General features: G+C 38.5%; 1 long non-coding RNA gene and 1 pseudogene across 1 annotated transcript in view; both read right to left on the bottom strand.

Moving 5' to 3' along the window:
• LOC142875495 (uncharacterized) overlaps positions 1-20985 on the bottom strand; it is a 178152-nt gene that overhangs the window by 89489 nt on the left and 67678 nt on the right. The window lies entirely within an intron of this gene.
• Positions 200-645, bottom strand: LOC105873307 (mitochondrial import inner membrane translocase subunit TIM14 pseudogene; annotated as a pseudogene).

Raw genomic sequence — 20985 nt, 5'->3', positions numbered from 1 at the left:
TGAGGGAGTACATAGCATTGGCAAAGAAAGAAAGAACAGAAAAATTATAAAAAACAGTTCAGTAATAGGTACAAATGTATGCGGGAGTATAATATATGGTATTTCAATTCAGTGGCAAAAGAATGTTTTTAAAACGGTGTAGGCAAAACCAGCTAGTCATTTGGGGGTTTTTTTTGTTTGTTGTTTGCTTGGGTTTTTTTGTAGCTCTGAGGTATTTTATTATAAAAAGTTGGTATTCATATACATAAACTAATATAAACTTAAAATTCATCATACATTTACTTCATTTTTTAGCTTGACCTTCTAGTAAATCTTTAGCTTCATTGATTTTGGCTGCTATATAAGGAGATCCTCCTTTGGGTGATTTAAGAGCATAATTCGTCGATGAGCATCTCTTATTTTTCCTTTATTGGCAGTAGGGCTTACACCTAGTATTAACGCTGCTTCCGGTTTTGTCATTTTGGGTTCAAACCCACGTCTGTAATAGCCACCACTGAAGGCAGATTATGGTAGACTTTGAAAAACTGGTTTTACTTGAGGCTCCACATGCTTCATGACTTGCAAAACACAACGGCCCACAAATCCTGCAGCAGCAATCGTCCGTCCAACTGCTACCACTGTACTGGCCAGGGTTCGGGCTCGGCTCCCCTGCTTCCACCCGGAGCTTGTATCATCCCAGCCTATGCGCCTTTATCAGAGAGCGACGCATTCGCAAGCTACGGGCACAAGCCTCCCAAACACAGGCACCGCCGAAACACGACCGCCAGCTAGTCATTTGTAAGAAAACAATGTTATATACTTACATCATACTATATATAAACATAAATTCCAATCACAGTAAAAGATTAAAGTTCTACGTTAAAAACTGAGCCAAAATATAAATGATATCCAGAGAGAAAAATTGTTTGCGATACATATGACAAAGGATTAATATTCTTAATTCACAAAGAGCAATTACAAACTGGTAAAAAGATCAACACTCAATAAAAAGGGCAAATAATTTGAATAGGTAATTTGCCAAAAAGGAAATACAAATCACTAATAAACTTGTGAAAATATATGCATCCTGGCTATAGTCAGAAAACTGCAAGAATGAGATGTTTTTCATCTGCTGGACTGAAAATGGTTAAAAAGAACACCAATATCCAGTGCTAGTGAGAATGTGGGAAATAACTGCTCTAATACACCACTAGTGAGAATGGGAACTGCTATCATCTTTTCTGAAAACTGTCTGGCAAGATGCATTAAAATTTAAAATGCAAACTATAAAAGAAAAAATTCATAAATTGGACTTTATCAAAATTAAAAGTGTCTGCTCTTTTGAAAGAAATTATTAAGAAAATAATAAAACAAGTTACATACTGGGAAAAAATATTTGCAATTCATATATCTGACAAAGAACTTGTATCCCAGAGCATATATAGAACTCTCAAAACTCAATAATAAGAAAGCAAAACTCATTCTTTGAAATGGGCAAAAGTCTTGAACAAACATTTCACTAAAGAAGATATACAGATGGCAAATAAGCACATGAAGAGATGCTCGATGTCATTAGTCATAGAAAAATGCAAATTAAAAACACAAGACATACCACTATACACACTCAAAAATAGCTAAAATTTAAAAGACACAATACCGAGTGCTAGGAAGGATGTAGAGGAACTGAAAACCTCACATTTTGCATTTGGGAATGCAAAATGGTACAGCCACTTTGGAAAACAGTATGAGAGTTTTTTATAAAGTTAAATAGACAGCATAAAACCAAGCAATCCCACTCATAGAATCTACCCAAGGGAAATGAAAATATATGGCAATATAAGGATCTGCGAACAAATGTTTTAGCAGCTTTATTCATAATTACTAAAAACTAGAAACAACCCCAATATCCATAAACTGAGGAAGGAATAAACAAATTGTAGAATATCCATATAGTTAAATATTATTCAGCAATAAAAGGGATGAAACAGTGATATATGCAACAAGATGAATGAATCTCTAAAAACATTACAGTAAGTGAAAGAAACCAGATACACACAATCACTTTATTATTCTAGTTACAGATGCTCCTAGACTTGCAATGGGGTTATATCCCAATAAACCCATCGTAAGTTGAAAATACTATAAGTCAAAATTGCATTTAATACACCTAACTTATTGAACATCGTAGCTTAGCCTAGCCTACTTTAAATGTGCTCAGAACACTTAGCCTATAGTTGGGCAGTATCATTGAACACAAAGCCTATTATTTACTACTATATTAATAATAAAGTGCTGAATATCTCAAGTAATTTATCGAACACTGTACTGGAAGCAAAACACGGAATGGTTGTATAGGTATTTAAAGTATGGTTTCTACTAAATGTAACCGTTGCAAAGTTGAAAAATCATAAGTCAAACCATTATTAAGTTGGAGACAGTCTATATATGACATTTAAGGACAGATAACAGTTCAGAGGCAGCTAAGGAATAAGACTGGGAAGAGGAAATTGCAAAGAGAGACAAGAGAACTTTTTAGGATAACAAATCTTCTATATCTTGACAGTGGTGGTGGTTACATGACTATATAGTATATACATTTATCAAAATATACAGTTTTTCTGCATGTAAATTATACCTCAATAAATCTGATTTTATAAAATTGAAAAATATATATATACCTTTCGACTCAGACATCCCACTTTGAGAAATCTACTCTACAATAATGAATGTGTGAATATAGTTTGAATGTATATTAATGTATGTGTAACATAGTAGTATATATTCATAGGGAAAGTTAAATAAATTATGATATATTTAATATTATAGACTATAATGCAAATAATTAAAAAGAATGAGTTAGATCACATGCATTGACCTAGAGATGTCTACGACATATATGTGGGGAGAAAAACAGATTACAGAATACTGATTATATTTGAATCTCTTTTTTCACTAAGAACTATTTTTTAAATCTTTATATGTAAGTATAATGTATAAGGCACTTAAAATAGTATGGAAGTATAAACTTCAAATACTGGTTAGTTTTTAGGGATAGAAACTGAGGAGGCCAAGAAAAGAAATGATTATCTTTTCCTTATTTACCTCTGATTATTTAACTAATTAAGTTAAACATTTATTACTTTTATAAATTTAAAACACCTAAGAAAGTAAAAAAACTCTTTAAGATTCAATATATGCAATTTTTTTTTATTTCAGCATATTATGGGGGTACAGATTTTAAAGTTTCAATAAATCCCCATTTCCCCCTCTCCCCCCAAAAGTCTGAGTCTCCATAATGACCATCCCCCAAATGGTGCACATCTCACTCATTATGTATGTATATACCCGCCCCCCTACCCCCTCCCACCTGCCCAATACCCTATTACTGTAGTACCTATGTGTCCACTTAGGTGCTACTCAGTTAATACCAGTTTGCTGGAGAATATATCTGGTGCTTGTTTTTCCATTCTTGGGATACTTCACTTAGTAGTATGGGTTCCAGCTCTAACTAGGAAAATATAAGATGTGCTATATCACCATTGTTTCTTAGAGCTGAATAGTACTCCATGGTATACATATACCACATTTTATTAATCCATTCTTGGATTGATGGGCACTTGGGCTGTTTCCACAGCCTTGCAATTATGAATTGTGCTGCTATAAACATTCGAGTGCAGGTGTCTTTTTTGTAGAGTGTCATTGGATCTTTTGGGTAGATGCCCAGCAATGGGATTGCTGGATCAAACGGTAGATTCACTTGTATCGCTTTAAGGTATCTCCATATTGCTTTCCACAGAGGTTGAACTAGTTTGCAGTCCCACCAGCAGTGTAAGAGTGTTCCTCTCTCTCCGTAACCATGCCAGCATTTATTGTTTGGAGATTTTTTGATAAAGGCCATTCTCACTGGGGTTAAGTGATATCTCATTGTGGTTTTGATTTGCATTTCCCTGATGATTAGAGATGTTGAGCATTTTTTCATATGTTTGTTGGCCATTCTTCTGTCTTCTTTAGAAAAGTTTCTATTCAAGTCCTTTGCCCACTTTTTAATGGCGTTATTTGATTTTTTTCTTCCTGATTTTCGTGAGTTCTAAGTATATTCTAGTTATCAGTCCCTTATTGGATGCATAGGATGCAAAAATTTTCTCCCATTCTGTAGGTGGTCTGTTTACTTTCATGACTATTTCTTTGGCTGTGCAGAAGCTTTGTAGTTTGATCACGTCCCATTTATTTATTTTTTTTGCTGCTGTGATTGCCTTTGGGGACTTCTTCATAAACTCTTTGCCTAGGCCGATGTCTAGGAGAGTATTTCCAACATTTTCCTCTAGAGTTCTAATAGTTTCATAACTTAGGTTTAAGACTCTCATCCACCGTGAGTTGGTTTTTGTGAGAGGTGAAAGGTGTGGGTCCTGTTTTAGCATTCTGCAGGTGGCTATCCAGTTTTCCCAGCACCATTTATTGAAAAGGGATTCTTTTCCCCAGCGTATGTTTTTGTCTGCTTTGTCAAAGATTAGATGGCTATATGAGGATGGTTTTATATCAGGATTCTCAGATCTGTTCCACTGGTCAATATTCCTATTCTTGTGCCAATACCATATTGATTTAATTACTACAGCTTTGTAGTATAGTTTGATATCTGGCATATTAATGCCTCCCATTTTGTTTTTGTTGCCTAGAATTGCTCTTGATATTCAGGGTCTTCTTTGGTTCCATACGAGGCGTAAAATTATTTTTTCTATATCTGTGAAGAATGCTGATGGGATTTTAATAGGTACTGCATTAAATCTGTAGATCAGTTTGGGTAGTATAGACATTTTGATGATACTGAGTGTACCGATCCACGAGCATGGTGTGCATTTCCATCTGTTTACATCCTCTGCTATTTCCTTCCTCAGTGTTTCATAGTTCTCCCTGTAGAGGTCTTTTACCTCCTTGGTTAAGTATATTCCTAGGTACTTTAATTTCTTTGTTGCTATTGTGAAGGGAATTGAGTCTTTGATTTGGTTCTCAATTAGATTGTTGTTGGCGTATATGAATGCCTCTGATTTCTGTGTATTGATTTTGTATCCTGAGACTTTACTAAATTCATTGATCAGTTCCAGGAGTTTCCTGGTTGAATCTTTGGGGTTTTCTAGATACAATATCATATCATCAGTAAACAGTGAAAGTTTGATCTCTTCTGCCCCTATTTGGATACCTTTGATTCCATTTTCCTGTCTGATTGCTGTAGCCAAGACTTCCAGCACTATGTTGAACAGAAGTGGAGATAGTGGGCACCCTTGTCTGGTTCCAGTTCTAAGTGGGAATGCTTTCAATTTTTCCCCATTCCGTATGATGTTGGCTATGGCTCTGTCATATATGGCTTGTATCATTTTTAGGTATGTCCCTTCTATGCCTATTTTATTAAGTGTTCTTATCATGAAAGGGTGTTGAATTTTGTCAAAAGCTTTTTCTGCATCTATTGAAAGAATCATATGGTCTTTGTTTTTGCTTCTGTTTATGTGGTGAATTGCATTTATAGATTAACGTATGTTGAACCATCCCTGCATCCCTGGGATGAAGCCCACTTGGTCGTGGTGGATTATTTTTTTGATAAGTGTCTGGATTCGGTTAGCTAAGATTTTGTTGAAAATTTTTGCATCTATATTCATTAGGGATATTGGTCTGTAGTTTTCTTTTTTTGTTGCATCCTTTCCTGGATTTGGTATCAGAGTAATATTCGCTTCATAAAAGGTGTCAGGGAGGTTTCCGTTCTTCTCGATGTTGTGGAATAGTTTCTGCAGGATAGGTACTAGTTCTTCTTTGTAAGTATGGTAAAATTCAGGCGTGAAGCCATCTGGACCGGGACTTTTCTTTTTAGGGAGATTTTTAATTGCTGTTTCTATTTAAGCTGTTGAGACTGGTCTGCTCAGGGAATCTATTTCTTCCTGGTTGAGCCTAAGGAGGCTGTGTGTTTCTAGAAATTGGTCCATTTCCTCCACATTTTCTAGTTGTGTGCATAAAGATTTTTGTAGTATTCATAAATTGTATCTTGTATCTCTTTGGGATCAGTTGTGATATCTCCTTTTTTATTCCTGATGGAGCTTATTAGAGATTTGTCTTTTCTGCTTTACATTAGCTTAGCCAATGGTGTGTCAATTTTGTTTATTTTTTCAAAGAACCAACTTTTTGTTTTATTAATCTCCCGAATAGCTTCCCTGTTTTCAATTTCGTTTAGTTCTGATTTGATCTTGTTGATTTCATTTCTTCTGCTGAGTTTGGGGTTGGTCTGTTCTTCTTTTTCCAGCTCTTTGAGTCATTTCATTAGATTGTCTATTTGTGATCTTCTTGTCTTTTGGTTATAGGCATTTATGGAGATAAACTTTCCTCTCAGAACTGCTTTAGCTGTTTCCCAGAGGAGTGATAACTTGTCTCTCCATTGTCGTTTTCTTCATAGAATTTTTTTATTTCCATCTTGATTTCTTCACTTATGAAGTAATCATTTAGTAGGAGGTTTTTTAATTTCCACGTTTTAGTGTAGAAATGTGAGTTTCTGTGAGGGTTGATTTCTAGTTTTATTCCACTGTGATCTGAGTAGGTACATGGTATGATTTCTATTTTTTTAAATTTCTTGAGATTTACTTTGTGTCCTAGGATATGGTCAATCTTAGAGAATGTCCCGTGAGCTGATGAGAAGAACGTATATTCAGTGGATTTTGGGTAAAATATCCTATAGATGTCTGTCAGACCCAATTGTTCTAGAGTTTTGTTTAAGTCCATTATTTCTTTATTAATTTTCTGTTTAGAAGATCTGTCTCGTGCCGTCAGTGAGGTGTTGTAATCTCTGGTGATTATGGAGTTGCTATTAATCCATTTGCTTAGCTCCAGTAAGGTTTGCTTTATGAATCTGGGTGCACCTAAGTTGGGTGCATATATAATTAAAATTGTTATCTCTTCTTGTTGGACTGTGCCCTTCACCATTATATAATGACCCTCTTTGTCTTTCACTACTTTTGTTGGTTTAAAAACTAAATTGTCTGAAATTAGAACTGCCACACCAGCCTTCTTTTGGCTTCTATTTGCTTGGAATATTGATCTCCACCCTTTTATTTTTAGTGTATATGCATCCTTGCAGGTTAGATGTCTTTCATGAAGACAGCATATACTTGGCCTGTATTTTCTTATCCATTCAGCCAGCCTATGTCTCTTGAGTAGAGAGTTTAAGCCATTCACATTTATTGAGAGAACTGATAGGTAAGGTAGATTACTGATCATTCTGTTGGGTTGGATGTTGTTGCTATGATTTCTGTCTTGAGCCATTGTAATATCTGGCCTTTAATATCTTTGGGTTTTGGTTGTTTTTATATTCGTGGGTTATTATTATGATGTTCCGTGCGTAACGCTGTTTTAAGTACTTCTTGTAGGGCTGGTCTTGTCTTGGTGAATTCTCTGAGCCTTTGTTTGTCCGAGAATGTTTTTATTTCTCCTTCATATACGAAGCTTAGTTTTGCAGGGGATAATATTCTAGGCTGGGCATTGTTTTGTTTCAGAAGAGTGAGAATGGGGCCCCAGTCTCTCCATGCTTGTAAAGTCTCATTAAAGAAGTCTGATGTTATTCGAATTGGCTTTCCCAGTATGTTACTTGCTTCTTTTGTCTTACAGCTCTTAGAAGGGCCTCTTTAGTTGATACTTCGGTCAGTCTGATGACTGCATGTCGTGACGTCTTCCTGTTTGCATTGAATCTCCCAGGGGTCCTCTGAGCTTCTTGAACTTGTATATCCAGATTTTGAGCAAGGCCTGGGAAATTTTCCTCTATTATATCTTCAAACAGCTTGTCCAACCCTTGTGTGTTGTCTTCTTCCCCTTCTGGTAACCCTATGACCCTCACATTAGGTTTCTTCACATAATCCCACAGCTCTTGTAGACTTTGCTCTTTTCGCTTGTTTCTCTGCTCTATTTCTGTGACTGATTTATTTAATTGGAGGGTGTTATCTTCAAGCTCTGAGATTCTTTCTTCTGTTTGATCTACCCTGTTCTTGAGACTTTCCACTGTATTTTGTAGTTCCTTGAATTGATTCTTCATTTCCAGGAGTTCGGTTAAACTTTTCTTCATTCTGTCTATTTCTTTTTCCATATCCTGGAGGCTTTTTGTGGTTTCTTTGTGTTGGTTATTGAGTTGTTGTTGCAGCTGGGTGAGTGGTCTTATGATCCACATACGAAATTCCTCTTCTGTCATATTGGTTACCTGATTTTGGTTGGTGTCCGTTTCTAGGGGGCTGGTGCTCCTCTTTGTAAGACTGTTTTCCATTTGGTTCTTCATATTTCCTGAGTTCTTTCGCTGATTTCTTCCCATGTCGATCCATTGTTGTTTCTTTCCTTAAGTTATTGTTTGGGTATTCACACACCTTGTTTAGTTTCTGAGGCGTTAGGTGGTGTCTGTGGGTGAAATTGGACCACTCCCTGTATATTGAGTCAGTGGGTGCCGTGGAAAGGCTGTGCTAGATTCCGTCCCTGTCAGTAGGTGGCGTTTGCTTGGAGGAACAGGCTATGCTGTTGATTTTTTTTTTTTTTTTTTTTTTTTTTTGTTGAGACAGAGTCTCACTCTGTTGCCCAGGCTAGAGTGAGTGCCATGGCATCAGCCTGGCTCACAGCAACCTCTATCTCCGGGGCTCAGCGATCCTACTGCCTCAGCCTCCCGAGTAGCTGGGACTACAGGCATGCACCACCATGCCCAGCTAATTTTTTGTATATATATTTTTAGTTGGTCAATAATTTCTTTCTATTTTTGGTAGAGACGGGGTCTCACTCTGGCTGGTTTCGAACTCCTGACCTTGAGCAATCCGCCCGCCTCGGCCTCCCAAAGTGCTAGGATTACAGGCGTGAGCCACCACGCCCGGCCTATGCTGTTGATTTTGTATCCTGTTATCAGCTCTTGTTCTGGGTGGAGCTGGGTTGGGTAAGCCTGCCCTCAGGCCGTTAGCAGGGGTCAAAGTTCTGTTCTCTGCTTCCAGGGAAAACTGTCAGGGCGGGGCTGGAATGGTCTCGCTCAGCCAGAAAGTCTGTGTGTGGGGGTGGGGCTGTCTGAGACCTGCAGTGTAGCGGGCCTCGCTTCTTTCCACCCTCCCCAATTCCGCAGCTACTCCTGGGCCTCTGCCAGCAGGCCAGACCACAAGCCACCAGGCCTCCCCAGACTGTGATGTCAGCCGGGAGGTTCCCTGCACAGGAACGCCACCTGGGTTGGGCGCACGGCCTCCTCCTGGGAGTAGGGTTCCCTCTAGGATGCCGATCCGCCCCTGGAGGCACACACACCTCAGTAGGCTGTTCACGTATAACTCTTCTGTGCCCCCGGCAATGCTAGCCCTCGGTGCAGGGAATCTGGTCTGCAGGTCCGACCTCTGGGTCCCAGAGTTCAAACTGTATCCCCACCAGGGAGAGGATTTCTGGTCTCAATTCACCCACAGGGAGCCCAAGCTGGGTCTATGTCTCTCAGCCTCTGAGTCGGCACCGTTTTCCTGGGAACACGGTGCCAGCAGCACCTGGGAGGGCGGGCGGGTAGAGAGCTCACAGTCTGAGTTCCCATTGAGTCAGCTGTAGGGTCCCAAAAGGGAAGGTCCCGTTCCCTGGAGGTGCCTCCAGCTGGTGGCTGTATTGTCTCTCTGGGCAGCCGCGGGTAGGGTTGGCGGAGGGGAGGAGGAGGCAATATGGCGCCTGCCGCGCGGCTCGGGTCTGTGCACACAGAGGTGCCTGGAGGAAGTTGGGAACCTGGTGCCACGTCTGCTACAGGCTCACCGCTGGCTGGCGGTGGCAGTCTCTGGGCTGGTGTCCGCAGGTCTCTCCACCCGCTGGGGAGCCCACCAGCAGTCCCAAATGCAGGGGAGGGGAAACAGCAAATCCACCTACCCTTGCCGCTGGTCTCTGGGCTGCTCCGGTGGTCTCAGCCTCCAGTTCTCCTCCGCAGCCTCCTCCCATGGAGTCTCCTGGGGTCTCAGGTACCCCTCCTTCTGGCTCTTGTCCGCTGTATGCTCGTCTTCTTGCTTCTTTCCTCTAATTTCTGCTAGAATCTGTCTTTTCTGCAGAGACACTCTGTCTGACGGTGTTATTCGTCCGCCATCTTGCTCCACCCCCCCATATATGCAATTTTTAATGTTAACAATTTAAATATCAAAAGCTTTATTAATATAAATAATAATAATAATTCTAATTTTGAAATCATATTTATAGTTTAAATATATACCATTTAGATATAATTTAATATACAGGTTAACTTATCATATTATATATAGATATAAATATATAACATACCAAAATTGTAATAGTCATCATCTCTAAGTAATGGAATTTTGGATAATTTTTTCCTCTTTTTATACTTTCCAAATTTAAATTGAATTTACATAATTTTTAAGTGTTGAAAAAGTATACATTAAATACCAATACTAAAAAAAGACATTTAGTATAACCATAAGAAAGAATGGCTTTCAGAAGCATTTTCCAAGAATTTTAACAAGATGAGGGGTATTCAACATAGCATTTTAACTGGAAAAGTAGACCTTTAACTATATCTATAACATAATATTTCAATTATGTTTTAAATATATATAAAATACATATATTAGTTATCTCTAGGTTAAGAGAATTTTCAAGTTTTCATCAATGGGCATGCATTACTTTTACAAATTGGGAGAAAAGTTCCTAAGAGGAAGGTACTTCCTCAGATTAATTCAGTGACATATGCACTTTGGGTGAATTTTTCCCTATAACAAAGAGAAAAGAAGCAGGAAGATCATCTGCCTTGTGAAACCAGCCATATGCACACAACTTTCCTTATTAAATTAAATATTTAACAGAGAATAGTTTGAACTACAGAACTTCTTCCAGTTTTCCTTTCTCTTACAACTCCTAGTTATGAGAGAAGGTGAGGAAATAAACTATCAAGATAAAGAAGAAACCAGGATCCCAGGGTCAATGGCATTCAGATCATGACCCATTGGCCTGGAACAGGTGAGCCAGGAAGCACAAGGGTGGACCTTCTGGAGCCTTGCCTGATAGCAGGGGACAACTGGCCTGGAAATGTCAGCATTAGTAAAGTCTGATAATGGTATGCCCCAAAAGATGATATAGCATAGAATTTTGAGTAGCAACAGAAAACAGTGATATACAGTAAGCATTCAGTAAATGCTGTTGTAAGTTGAATCAAAGTATTTTTATTACCCATTTCCTCAACCAGGCAGAAACTGGGCAGCTAAAAACCTGTTCATTATACAAATAAGCCCCTTCTCCTGATCCCTAAGAAAGAAAGCTTTACCCTCCCAAATCTAGAAATCACTGTTTTGGATAAACTTATCTTAGTTAAAACAGACTTCAAAGTGAACTCTTTAATTTTGATTCAGGAATACTGAAATCCAAAACTACAAAATCATTTCAAAGAGGTTGAACATATGTACAAATTACTTCAAAAGCGCACTCAAAATCCTCGAATGTGTTTATAAAAGCACAATTCACAATTGCAAAGCTGTGGAAACAACTCAAGTGCCCATCAATTCATGAGTGGATTAATAAAATGTGGTATATGTATACCATGGAATACTACTCAGCTTTAAGAAACAATGGTGATATAGCACCTCTTGTATATTCCTGGATACAGCTGGAACCCATTCTACTAAGTGAAGTATCTCAAGAATGGAAAAACCAGCACCACATGTACTCACCAGCAAATTTGTATTAACAGATCAACACCTAAGTGGACATATAGGAGTAACATTTATCGGGTGTCGGGAGGGTGGGAGGGGGAAGGAGGGGATGGGTATATACAACCACAATGAGTAAGATGTGCAACGTTTGGGGGATGGACACACTTGAAGCTCCTACTAGAGGGGAGAGGGGGGCATGGGCAATATATGTAACCTAAACACTTGTACCCCCATAATGCACTAAAATAAAATTTAAAAAAATCCTATCAATGTATGTTTGAATAGCAATGATGCTTACTATTTTGAGTATTAATATTTATAAAGAATAAGTTAATACAGAGATTTCATTTATCAACTACTTCCAAAACACATGTTTCACTATTGGACAGTCTAGTCCATAAATTTTTTATATTGAAAAACTTCCCCAGGAAACTTGTAACCACAGTTTAGAATATGTATTCATACATATGACTCAATCTTTAGCCCTCTAGAAGTCTTCTATGGTTATATAATCCACATCACTCTATAATACATTAATAAACAAACATACAAATAAATAGCATACAATGCTGCATACTAATCACTTTTCAAGGTCATTTCTAAACGTTATTTTACTTTGATAAGGTTTGAAGTAAATGTCAGAGGGAAAAACCTGATATTAAATATTCTGCTATCCAGGGGTTTTGGCTGTACATCCAATCATACCCACTTAGATTCATATTGATAGACAAATATACATTCCACCCCCCTGAAAGCAGAAAGTTAACAAAGCAGATGTTCCCTTGTCCCCTGACACTAATGTAAAATATGCTGCTACTATATAAAGGGGTTTTAAAGATGCTTTAGAATGAGCTAAGAGAGAAATTGGCAAATGTGTGAAATGAGGTTGATCCAAGCATCTAGGGTAGAGTGGAAGAAAATATGGAGTATTTAATGATAAACTTTGTGCAGAGAAGTTTATAGCAGATTCACTTAAGTACAGGAAATAAGGAAAGGGGAACAAGTAAAATAGGATAACAGGGAGATCTCCCAAAATCTCAAAAACAACAATAAGTGGACTCACTCTACTGAGAAGCTATAGGAGCCATTTTGAGAATGGAAATGATTATTCAAACCACTGATAAAATTAATTTGGGCCAGGCACAGTGGCTCATGCCAGTAGTCCTAGAACTCTGGGAGCCCAAGGCAGGAGGATCACTGGAAGCCAAGAGTTTGAAAACAGCCTGGGCAATATAGCAATACCCCATTTTACAAAATTTTTTTTTAACTAGCCAGATGTGGTGATGTGTACCTATTGTACAAGGCACTCAGAAGGCTGCAGCAAGAGGATCACTTGAGCCCAGGAGTTGGAGGCTGCAGTGCACTATGACTAGACTACTGCATTCCAGCCTCAGCAACAGAGTAAGACCCCATCTCTAAAAAATAAGAAAACAACCCCAAAAAACTTAACAATAATAATAATTTTAAGCATAATTAAAATCCACAGGTGTTGGCAGAAATTATTTTAAACTTCCACCAAAATCTCAAATTAATGGTACAGACAACTATTAAGTAACAGTGATCGAGAAAGGTGCTACAGGGAAAGAATTTGAATCTAAAATGATGTTTTATGCTTGTTGGTTACCATAGCCTTATGCTTGCCTAGAAATAGTCCCCTCAGCATTATGGTTTGTGATACTGAAAGAACAGTTCTTGAGTCATTGATGTGGGCACTTTTGCTCAATTTAAGTTAGCAGAATGGGCTATAACAGGGAAGAACAAATCTCTTTTGCTCGATTTGTTTGCCACAGTAACACAGTAAAGTTGAGCACAGGAATCCCAGTCCAATTCAGAGTCTAATGGCTGAAGGAAAAGGTACAAAACCAAAAGTGGCAGCAAATAACAAGACATGAGTCTTCAGAAAGGAATATTGGAAAGTGTTTTGAAAAATGCCGTCAATTTATAATGGTTACTGTTTCAAGCTGCCTGAATATAGACCCGACAAGATGACTTTCACAGAACAAATAAATTTTTAGAAATCTGACCTCATTTCAGGATCATTCACTGTGCTCTACATACTATCCAGAATGCCACACAAGTAAAATATTCCTTGACCTCCAGGAGTTTATGTTCTAAATAAAATCCTAGAAAATTTACTTCCCCATAAGGCTACCTTAACTTTTATATTTTTCATTTTATTAAAACACAGGAATCCCCCACAAAAGTTCAATAAATACCTCAAAGAGGGGGAGGAGGTGAGGTGAAGGGAGACAAATAACTGAATCTGAACCCATAAAAGTTAGTTAATAGATGTCAGTATTATTTCTAAAAAGTCGTCTTCAAGTGAATTCATTCTTTATGTACATAGCAGAACATTTTCAACAAATTTATAGACACTTTTATATAAGAATAATGAGAAGAAGAGCTTCAAGATGGTGGACCAAAGACACCACGAGCCAGAGTGTCTCTGCAAGGAAAAATTTCAGATGAAAGAGAAAAAACAAATAGACAAACATAGATTGGATGAGGGTCTGAAAGAATGGTGCCTGAAACTACAGGAGACTCCACAGGAAGAAGATGCAGAGCAGAACTAAAAGGAGAAAGTCATCAGCAGGGATTAAGCCCAGAGAGGCTCAGAGACCAGTGAGAGGGATAGGTAGACTGGCTAACATCCCCCTCCCTTGCATATCAGATTGTTGGTGGTCTCCCAAGCTGCTGTAGAGACTTTCTGCTGAAGCTAGCCCAAGACTGCTGCTGCCAGTGAGCAGAGAGCTTCTTGTGAACAAGGAATCAGGCTCTTACCCCCTCCTCCAGGTCCCTCCAGCCCCACAGATCTGAACTAGATGGCAGGTGTCATATTGCTTCTGTACCCACCAGGTGCTTTGCCCTCTCCATGTGGCCTCAACCCCTCAGGTTCTGTCTTGCTCATCCCCACATAAACATTTCCCAACTCCAGCCCAGGCTATAGGAGCCACAGGGGCCCAGTGAATCCCGCATGATCTGCGTGATTCCAGAGCCCTATCATTCTGAGTGAACTGCCTCCCAAACAAAGGGTTGGAAATGACCAGAGGGTGGACTTTCCTCTACCTAAACTCTTCTTCACCCCTTTGCCCTCCCCCACCTTCAGCTGCTGAGAAAAACATTTGAGCCACCCCACAGAGGCTTCCAAAGGAAACGGGTCTAAGAACTTTTCTTTTGGGATCCTGCAGCAGACTGAAGGGTGCTAGGACTGTGAGTTCCCTACCTGCTGGCCCTCCCTGGTGCTGCTTTTCTGGCAACTACAGCAGAGTGGGACACACCCCAAGGTGGAGGGACACTGAATCACCCATAGCACCCCATGAGAGAGACTTGGGACCAGTATCTCTCTCCCTGGCATGGTCAGGGTTTAATCTCTGCGGCCCAGATCTTGGACCTGCAGGCCAGATCCTGTATGCCAAGGTCTCAATTGCATCTCCTGGGGGCACAGAGGGGATATTTGTGAATTAGTCTCAAACGGTGTGGGGTCCCAGCAGGAGCAGATCAGGACTGAGAGTGCAGAGTGGGTCCTAGCTGCAGTATGCTCAAAGGGTATCCCTCAAACCATTGGAGGACAGCACTACCAGCTCAGGCTGAGATCCTGGGAAGGGAACCTCTCAGCCTGTATCAGAGTCCTGGAGGAGCTCAGCTGGCTTGAAGTCCTGCCTGCTGGCAGAGGCCAACCCAAAAAACAATGAGAAATAGGGAAGGGTACAAAGGAGTGAGCTCTGCTCCAGACTATGGGTTTTAGACAGCCCCACATCCACATGCAGACTGTCTATGGGGCCACTTCATCCCCTCCCTAGAAGCTTTGCCTAGAGGCACAGAACAGAACTTTGACCCTTGCTAAAAGCATTTGTGGAGTTTGAGGGCAGGCTCACCCAACCCAGCCATGTCCACCATCACTCCCCTTTCCATCACTGCTAAGGTAGAGAATAAGAACACACCTGGAAATTCCAGGGCTCCACCCACCACCTGGGGCACTTGAGTGTTCTCCCAAGGAACTAGAGCTGGTCACAGGACCCAAAAACAACACTGCAGCTTGTTCCTCCTGGCAAGGGCTACCTACTGAAAAGGAGGTCAATATGCACCCACTTTTACCACATTTACTGACCCACCATACAGGGTGTAGTCAATTCTCACCCACAAGCACCACCTACCAGATCAGAGATTAAACTGGGTACATCAGTATCTAAACAAAAGAAAATCCAAAACTAGGAAGAAACAACTACTCTAGATAAGAAGGAATCAGCAAAAGAGCTCCATAAATATGAAGAATCAAAGCCAAAGGACACCCCCAAAAGGGAACACCAACTCTCTAACAATGGATACCAACCAAAACCAGAACAATGAAATGACAGATGAAGAATTCTAAACATGGATGGAAATCAAAGATTCTTTGAACTAAATGATAAAGAGGACACAAGTTATCAAGAAGAATTCTAAACATGGATTGGATTGGAAGGAAGCTCAAAGAAGTGCAAGAGGAGATGGAAACCCCACAGAAAGATACCACAAAAAGAATGAAGGAAATGAATGAAAAATTCATTAAAGTAATTGAGAATATTAAAGAAAAATCAAACAGAACATCTGGAAATGAAAAATTCATTCAAGGAATTTTACATTTTACAAGGAATTACAAAACACAGAGTAAAGCTTTAAGAATAAGTTACATCAAGCAAAAGAAAGAATCTCAGAGCTTGAAGAAAACGCCTTTCAATCCAACAAGTCAGTTACAGAGATAGAGCTGAGAAAAAAAAGAAAAGAGCAAAGCCTATAAGAAATATGGGATTATATAAAGAGACCCAAGATCAGAATCACAGACATCTCTGAGGGGGAAGAAGAAAATACACAAGGGTTGGATAATCTATTTGAGGTAACAATTGAGGAAAATATCCTTGGCCTTGCTAGAAATATAGATATTGAGGTACAAGAAGCTGAAAGGACTCCTGGGAGATTCTTCACAAAGAAGCAAACACCATGACACATGGTCATCAGACTGGCCAAGAGAAACATGACAGAGGCACTCCTACTAGCTGTAAGGTAAAAGCAGCAGGTAACTTACACAGGAAAACCCATCAGACTAACTTCGGACTTCTCAACTGAGACCTTACAAGCTAGAAGGGACTGGGGCTCTATTCTCAATCTTCTAAAACAGAATAATGGTCAGCCTAGAATTTTGCATTCCGCAAAACTAAGTTTCATATATGGGGGAAATAAAGTTTTTCTCAGAAGAGCAAATACTTAAGGAATTTGTCAAAACAAGACCTGCCCTACAGGAAGTACTCACAACTGTCTTTCACAGAGATCAGTACAATAGACACTCACTAGTGTAAAATCATCCAAAACCTAAAGGTCAAAGGCCAGATACTACATTGCCTCAAGACATGAAACAAAGCAACAAAGTTCTTACTCAACAGGAAGAACAGAAATCTACCCCTCTTATCAATTCTTTCAATAAATGTGAATGGCTTGAACTGCCCACTGAAGAGACATGGGCTGGCCAAATAGATAAATATACACAAGCCAGGATCTGCTGTCTTCAGAAAACACATCTAAACTACAAGGACTCATTCAGACTCAAAGTGAAAGGATGGAAAACAATATGCCATGCAAATAGAAATCAAAAGAAAGCTGGTATAGCAGTTCTCATATCAGATAACTGAGTCTTCAAATCAACAAAAGTAATGTCAGACAAAGATGGTCATTATATAATGGCGAAGGGAACAATTCAACAAGAAGACATAACAATTCTAAATATTTACACACCTAAAACAGGTGTGCCCAGATTAATAAATCAAATCCTACTTGACCTAAACAAAATAATAAACAACAGCACTGTAATAGCTGGGGAATTCAACATCCCTCTAACAGAACTGGACAGATCCTCCAAACCAAAAATAAACAAATAGACAATGGACTTAAACAGAACTCTAAAAGAAATGGGCCTAATAGACATTTACAGAATTTTCTACCCAAAAACCATTGAATATACATTCTTCTCATCAGCTCATGGGACATTGTCTAAAATTGACCACATCCTAGCCCACAAAACATGTCTCAGCAAATTTAAAAAAACAGAAATTATACCATGCATCTTCTCAGACCACAGTGGAATAAAATTAGAAATCAAATCAAACAACAATACTTATCTCTACACAAAGTCATGGAAACTAAACAACCTACTGCTGAACGATTATTGAGTCAAGGAGGAAATTAAGATGGAAATCAACTAACAGCTTTGTGCTCCTATTCTCTGAAAAAGAAAAACAAAAAAATAGTAATAAATATATAAAAAAATTTTAAAAATATGGAAATCAAAGATTCTTTGAACTAAATGATAAAGAGGACACAAGTTATCAAAATCTGTGGGACAAAGCTACAGCAGTCCTGAGAGGAAAGCTCATAGCCTTAAATGCCTACATCCAAAAGGCAGAAAGATTACAACTCAATGATCTAATGAATCAACTTGAAGAACTGGAAAAAGAAGAGAAAACCAATCCCACACCCAGCAAAAAGAAAAGAAATAACCAAGATTATACCAGAACTAAATGAAATTGATAATAAAAGAACTATATGAAAGATTAGTGAAACAAAAAGCTGGTCATTTGAAAAGATAAACAAAATTGACACATCTCTCGCTAGATTAATCAGAAGCAGAAAAGAAAGCACTCTTATAAACTCAATCAGGAATGAAAACAGAGACATTACAACACATACCACAGAAATACAAAATATCATTTCGGAATACTATAAAAATATCTATGCACATAAACTTGAAAATGTGGAGGGAATAGACAAATTCTTAGAAACACACTGCCTCCCTAGGCTCAGTCAGGAAGAAATAGAACTCCTGAACAAACCAATATCAAGTACCAAAATTGAAGCAGCAATAAAAATCCTTCCTTAAAAAAGACCCAGACCAGATGGTTTCACATTCGAATTCTACTAGACCTACAAAGAAGAATGGGAGCCTATCCTGCAGAAATTATTCCACATCATCCAATAGGAAGGAATCCTCCCAACACATTTTATGAAGCCAACATCACCCTGATTCCAAACCAGGAAAGGATACAACAAAAAAAGAAAACTACAGGCCAATATCCCTTATAAATACAGATGAAAAAATTCTCAATAATCCTAACAAATCAAATTCAGCTGTTTATCAAAAAATAATCCATCATGACCAAGTAGGCTTTATCCCAAAGATGCAGGGATGGTTCAACATATGCAAATCTATAAATGTAATTCACCACCTAAACAGAAGTAAAAATAAAGACCATATGATCCTTTCAATAGATGCAGAAAAGGCATTCAACAAAATTCAGCACCCTTTTATGATAAGAATACTTAACAAAATAGGCATAGATGGGACTTACCTCTAAATGATAAAAGCTATATACAACAAACCCACAGCCAATGTCATACGGAATGGGGAAAAATTTTAAACATTTCCATTTAGAACTGGAATCAGGGAAGGTTGCCCTCTATCGCCACTTCTATTCAACATAATGCTGGAAGTCCTAGCCAAAGGAATCAGACAAGAGAAGAAAAATCAAGGGCATCCAAACAGGGGCAGAAGATGTCAAACTATACTCTTTGCTGACGATATAATCCTGTATCTAGAAAACCCCACAGATTCTGTCAAGAGACTACTGAAATTGAAAAATAAGTTCAGCAAGTCTCAGGTTACAAAATCAGTGTGTGCAAATCAGTAGCATTCATATACACCAACAACAGTCAAACTGAGAATCAAATCAAAGACTGAATACCCTTCACAATAGTGACAAAGAAAATAAAATATCCAGGAATACATTTAACTAAGGAGGTAAAAGATCTCTACAGGGAGAACTATGAAACACTAAGGAAGGAAATAGCAGGGAACGTAAACAGATGGAAAACCATACCACACTCATGGATCAGCAGAATCAACATTGTTAAAATGTCTATACTAGTCAACATGATCTACAGATTCAATGCAATCCCTGTTAAAATACCAACGTCATCCTTCACAGATTTAGAAAAAATAATTCTACACTTTGTATGGAACCAGAGAAAACCCCATATAGCTAAAGCAACCTTAAGCAAAAAGAACAAATTGGGAGGCATCAATTTACCAGAGTTCAAGCTATACTATAAGGGTATAGTAACCAAAACACCATGGACTGCCACAAGAACAGACACAGACACCAATGGAACAGAACTGAGAATCCAGATATAAAACCATCCTCATATAGGCATCTGATCTTTGACAAAGCAGGCAAAAACATACACTGGGGAAAAGAATTCTTATTCAATAAATGGTACTGGGTAAATTGGATAGGCACATGTAGAAGACTAAAACAGGATCCACACCATTCACCTCACAAAAATCAACTCATGATGGATAACAGACAAACTTAAGGCATGAAGCCATAAGAATTCTAGAAGAAAACATTGGGAAAACTCTTACAGACATCAGCCTATGCAAAGAATTTATGAAGAAGACCTTAAAAGCAATCACAACATCGACAAAAATAAATAAATGGGACATGATCAAATTAAAAGGCTTCTGCACAGCCAAAGAAACTATCACTAGAGCAAACTGACAACTTACAGAATGGGAGAAAATATTTGCATACTATACATCTGATAAATGGCTGACAACTAAAATCTATATAGAACTCAGGAAAATCAGCAAGAAAAAATCAAACAACCCTATTTTTTAATGAGGTTTTGACTTTTCAGTTCACAATGGACACGAACAGAAACTTTTCAAAAGTAGACAGACTAATGGATAAGAAACATATGAAAAAATATTCAACATCTCTAATCATCAGGGAAATGCAAATTAGAACCACAATGAGATATCACTTAACTCCAGTGAAAATGGCTTTTATAAAAAGTCTGAAAACCACAAATGTTGGCATGGATGCTGAGAGATAAGAACACTCATACATTGCTCTTGGGTCTGAAAACTAGTACACCCTCTATGGAGATACCTCAAAGAACTAAAAGTAGAACTACCATTTGATCCAGCAGTCCCACTACTGGGTATCTGCCCAAAGGAGAAAAGACATTCTATAATAACAACATCCACACTTGAATATTTATAGCAGCACTACTCACAATTGCAAACATGTGGAAACAATCCATGTACCCATCAATACATGAGAGGATTAATAAAATGTGGTATATGTATTATACCATGGAGTACTACTCAGCCACAAAAAAAATGATGAACTAATACCTGTTGTATCATCCTGGATGGAGCTGGAATTCATTCTCCTAAGTGAAGTATCACAAGAATGGAAAAACAAATACTATATATACTCACCATCAAATTGGTACTAATTGATCAACACTTATC

Source organism: Microcebus murinus, chromosome 14 (genome assembly GCF_040939455.1).
Source record: "Microcebus murinus isolate Inina chromosome 14, M.murinus_Inina_mat1.0, whole genome shotgun sequence".
NCBI lineage: Eukaryota > Metazoa > Chordata > Mammalia > Primates > Cheirogaleidae > Microcebus > Microcebus murinus.
This window is presented reverse-complemented; position numbering and strand designations above follow the sequence as displayed.